The 5,688-nt window shown below is 36.8% G+C and overlaps 1 pseudogene; it reads left to right on the top strand.

Moving 5' to 3' along the window:
• The first annotated feature begins 1,406 nt into the window (after nt 1-1,406).
• On the top strand, nt 1,407-4,069 carry LOC139503284 (uncharacterized; annotated as a pseudogene).
• The last annotated feature ends 1,619 nt before the right edge of the window (nt 4,070-5,688 follow it).

Raw genomic sequence — 5,688 nt, 5'->3', positions numbered from 1 at the left:
TTGGAATTATAAACATAAATCTCAGAAAATTAACTTAAAATTGGAAACTTTATCCAACTTTAATATTTGAATTTCCAATTAGATTAAATAGGCATTTATTTTGACATTATCAAAATTAATCTTGAAACTATTAACTTTTATCTTGACATTATCAACATTAATTTTGGAAAATTAACTTAAATTTTGGAAAGGCCAACTTTATTCTCGGATTTTTCCAATTTAATAAAAGAGTCATTAATCTTGAAAATATCAACATTAATTGAGATTATAAAAATTTTATATTTTCAATAATCTGGTTTAATTCAATCAAATATTCGTGTGGGTGCGTGGGCGTTGCAGCCTGTAGCTCAATGCCATATTTGGCATGGCCATAGCGGCGATCGCAGCATGAATCAGAATTTTGGAATTCCCGTATCAGCTAGAATAGAATTTTGGAATTCCGATATCGGGCACTTGTTAATTTGCTGTCGACAAGAAAGCAAGTGTTACGCAAATAAGTTAAAATATCCAGAAAAAGAAGATGCCTAACAAGAGAAATGCCGTTGGATCGCCATCAAGGGCCATGGGGAAGAAAAGAAGAACGACCAGCAGGACAGGAGGAAAGAAAGTGCAGCCCGAAGAAATTGCCCAAAAGAAAGACGGAGCTGACCGGAGAAAATCTGCCAAGAAAACAAAAGAGGTCGGACATGTGGTGGCAGAAGTACCTGAGGAAAATACTGATATCTCATCAGGTAATGAGTCGGAGGAGGATGCACGGGCATTTCCCTCTTTCAGGCACGAAATTGCAAATAATTCCATTGATTTCACTCCGTCACAAGAATCTAGCGTGCATGACACAGTGGGGGAACACGTGTCTTTTAAAATTAAAGAAAAAATTTGGGAGGGAAAATTTATAGAGCTTCATTCTCTTTTGAAAACGCAAAAAGAAATGGAAGAGGTTGACGAGGGCGATTTGAAATTAAAAAGGGGGAAAATTTGCATTGAAAAAAGATCGACGGGGGTTTATTTGTCAATAAATGAATGGACTTCAGCATTCACGATTTTTATGAGTGTCTACATTGAGAAATACAGCACACGGGCACAGGAATTGTTAAAATATATGCGCGATATAAGATTAGCGGCAACTAGGTCAGAAAACTGGGCTACCTATGACGAGCAATTTAGGCTAAAAATAGAAAAGAATCCTAATTTATCTTGGGGAAATATACACGGTGAATATTGGCTATTACACATCACATCTCCCACAGTACACAACAGTGTGTCAATGCAATCACAGGGTTATAGAACAGATACACAAAATCGTGGTAATTATAACTCAAATGCAGCTACACTTCCAAACAATAGAACACATCAAAAATCACAGGTAACTAGTGGAAGTGTAAATATGTCATGTAAATACTATAATAATGGTACTGACTGTCCCTACTTCCCTCAATGTAGGTTTAAACACATATGTGAAATATGCAGTGGCAAACACAGAAAAGCCCAATGTAATAACCGGGTGCAAGGAAGAAATAACAAAAAGTATTAATTTTTATTCATTGGGAAATACTCCTATAAAAGTATCAGTCTTGGAAAATTATTTAGAATTCTACCCACTTAACAATGTAGCACATGAAATTATATCTGGTGTCAAATACGGGTTTTCATTAAAATATTTTGGCTCTAGGGAACCAAGGGAGAGTTCCAATTTAAAAAGTGCATTACAGCTACCCAAAATTTTTAAAGAAAAGTTAATGAAGGAAGTTATACTTGGTCGCATAGCTGGTCCTTTCAGATACCCACCTTTTCCCACACTTCAGGTATCACCAATGGGGCTAGTGCCAAAAAAGGATGGGGATTTCAGACTTATTCAACATTTATCCTATCCTGAGAATAATTCAATAAACGATTTTATTGATAAAGATCATTGTTCAGTGCAGTACAGTTCAGTGGACGAAGCAGCATGTTTGATTAATAGACACAAAACATTTGCCCGATTAAGTCAGTGTGACGTAAAAGCGGCTTTTCGTTTGTTGCCAATTGCCCCGCACGATTTTGACTTGTTGGGGATAAAATTTCAGGGTGAATATTATCTTAATAAAATGCTCCCTATGGGGGCCTCAATAAGTTGTGCCCTGTGGGAAAAATTTGCAAAAGCTTTGCATTGGATAATACAGCTAAAAAGCGGAAATGATGATATCCTCCATTATCTAGATGATTTTCTTTTTGTCGAGTCGAGCCAAACATCAAAAGTTGGCAATACTTTGAAGTTATTCCAAGAGGTATGCAACAAAATCGGTATTCCTCTTGCTAGTGACAAGACTACTTTGCCGACTACATTACTTATGTTTTTGGGTATAGAATTTGATACACAGAATTTAATCATGCGACTTCCAAACGAAAAACTTGTCAAACTCTCACAAAAAATCAGAGATACCTTGGACAGTTCTAAAATAACTCTTAAAGATATGCAATCCCTTCTTGGGCTCCTGAATTTTGCTTGTAAGGTAGTTGCTCCAGGCCGCACCTTCTGTCGCAGACTCATAAATTCAACAATTGGGGTAAGAAAATCGTATTTCAAAATTCGAGTAAACAAGCAGATGAAAGCAGATTTAGAATTTTGGTTAGACTTTTTAAAACAATACAATGGTGTAACTGTAATGACAGACAATGTATGGGTTTCAAATGAAAAATTAGAGTTGTTCACTGATAGTGCATGGGAGTCCAAAGGCGGGTATGGGATCTATTTTGCAGGTCAGTGGGCCCAAGGCACATGGCCAAAACATTGGGTTGAGACTGGAATCACCAGAGATATGACATTGTTAGAGTTGTTTCCAGTTGTAGCTGCTCTTATGTCCTGGGGATCATATTTTGTTAACAAAAAAGTTATTTTTCATGTTGATAATCAGGCGGTTGTTCAAATCATTAATATGAAAACTAGCAAATCAAGTAGAGTTATGACTTTAGTAAGACAGATGGTTTTAATGAACTTAAAAATAATACATTAGTTAAGGCAATTTATATCCCTTAAAAACAAAACCAAATAGCTGATTGTCTTTCTCGTTCTCAGTGGGGGAAGTTCAGAAGCCTAGCTCCAGAAGCAGACCAGTGGCCAACCAAAATTCCAACACAGATCTGGAACATTTAAGTCAGGTGGCTGATTATATTGTCAATCAAGGTGTGTCCAAAAATACACAATTTGGCTCTGTCAAAACTTTGTACTTTTAGATCATCTTATAAATTGAAACAGGATTGGCCGGTGCCAGTCAATGATTTGTTAAATTTTATAGCTTTTTTGTCAGTACAGGGTCTTTCGGGGGGGGGGGACCATATCAGCTTATATATCAGGAGTTTCATACCATCATAAAATTCAAGGGATACAGGATACTACAAAATTCTTTATAATTGGAAAGGCATTAGAAGGAATAAAAAGAATTCAAGGGGGAAAACGTAATGACATCAGAGCACCAATTACAGTGCAATTGTTATCAGATATGATTAGTTGTTTAGATAAAGTATGTAAGAATAAATATGAAGCTGCTTTATTTTCAGCAGTTTTTTCTGTTGCCTTCTTTGGTTTGCTAAGAGTAGGGGAAATCACTACTTCAAAATCCAAGTCTGTTATAAATGGCTCCAACTTAACAATTTCTGATATTTTAGTAAGGAGAAAAGTCCTGGAGCTAAGAGTAAGGTGGTCAAAAACTGACCAAAAGGGAAAGTCTGTTACTTTGTTGATAGCTGAGAACGGAAAAAACTACTGTCCGGTACGACTCATTAACGAATATTTAAAGGTACGACCTACCTGTAACAATATAGATTTGTTTATCCATTATACTTATATGCCTTTAACTAGATACCAATTCAGTAGTATACTGGAAAAAGCTTTACATTTTCTTCATATTAGTAAAGGCCATTTTAGGTCACATAGTTTTAGAATTGGGGGAGCCACGGAACTAGCCAGGCAGGGGGTCTCAGAGGAGGTAATTATGAGATTAGGCAGATGGACATCGCATGCTTATTCTCGCTATATTAGGTTACAATTTTTCTAGTTTCAAAAAGCTAACAAGCTAACGGTTTTCACAGGTCCCAAGATTTTATGGATTGTTGGAAGTTCCCTTGTTCATTGGGCCAACGTAGAGGCGAAGAAATATGGTAGGAACATCCTGGGACTGGGGTCAAAAGGTGTAACAACATACTGGATTGGGCAACCTGGTTTACAGATTAAAGATTTGGACTCCCTACTGGACGCAAAAAGAAAAAAAATACCTTCTCCTCATTTTTTAATAATTCACTGTGGAGCTAATGATTTGACAGATTTAGAATTGACAGGGAAGGGTTTAATGGAAAATGTAAAATGTTCTATCCTACGTTACAAGGCTTTATTTAAAAATGTTATTATAATATGGTCTTCAATGCTACAGCGCAGATACTGGCATTTTGCCCCCTTGAATGCGGGTGCAATAATCGAACAGAAGAGAAAAAGAGTGAATTCAGTGGTTAAAAACTTTGTAATAGAAAACGGGGGGAAAGCTATATTACATGAGAACATTAGGGCAAGTGAAGTGTCTTTATACAGAACAGATGGAACTCATTTGTCACAAACTGGAAATCAGGTTTTCTAAAATAATATACAAGGGGGGGGGGGGGGGTTGAGTCTTTCCTACGCACAACAAAATCAACTTTTCCAATGATTCAATAATGAAAATTTTGTGGAGGTGAGAACCCCAGTCAGATTTGGTAGCTGACTGAGGCTCTCATGTGGCGGTCCAGGGAGACTGGTAGTGATTGGGGTATTATTTCACTCGGCCCTTGCTCTGGGCCTGACAAGTTCTACAATTTGCAGGTTTGGAAAATGTGGTTAGTGGTAACGATGGGGTCTACAGATGGGTAACTCTGGGACCTCCTCCACCTCATCTTATAGAGGGGAGGCCTACACCTGCCAACAGGTGGGGCACTAATAACTGGAGCATTGGTAATACGAGTGTTTTCCCCGGTCACTCCCCATGGTAGGTGGTGGTGTAACCGTGTTTAACTACCAGGGGTTTTATGACACTATGCCAACAAAGGTCAGCTGATAGCCATTGTGTATAGGTAATCGGTAGTCACCCTGGCGCCTCAACAAAATATTATAAAATACTCTGTAGCCAAAGTAATGCCACAAAGTAAAAATGTATATTCTAGTCATGAAAATGTAAATACAAGTTGGTGTAATAAAATGTATGTTTAATTCAAAGGATTGTTTTTGTATTAGTTGTAAAAGTTATAAATGAAAAACAGAGGATGGAACCTCTACACAAATGAGTATAATATACAGAAAGTCTGTATAATGTTAATTTTGGTATTTGTGAATTACGGTAAAACAACAGATAAAGAGAGACAACTCTAGATGAATTTTTAATCACTTTGTGATTAAAGGTAGGACTTTAACATAGTTTAGAAATACGTCTTTTCCATCTGATTTGTACGATTCCATTAAGCTAGTAAGTCTCTTAACTGAGAACATCACTGACTTTTGGCTCACTTTACTTTCGCCTTTGAGTTTGTCAAACAGTACACTTAAGTTGTGCTTTACTTTTACACTGTGTTTGTGATTGCTGTTGTTAATATCGATGCACATCCATCGTTTCAGCAATATGATATAACAAATGTACTACATACATAGTCACAAATTAATAAGGGGGGCTTATATGTATATATATTTTTACA

The sequence above is a fragment of the Mytilus edulis genome, chromosome 14 (genome assembly GCF_963676685.1).
Source record: "Mytilus edulis chromosome 14, xbMytEdul2.2, whole genome shotgun sequence".
Classification (NCBI taxonomy): Eukaryota; Metazoa; Mollusca; class Bivalvia; order Mytilida; family Mytilidae; genus Mytilus; species Mytilus edulis.
Note: the sequence above shows the minus strand (reverse complement) of the source record. Positions and strands in the feature narration are given on the sequence as shown.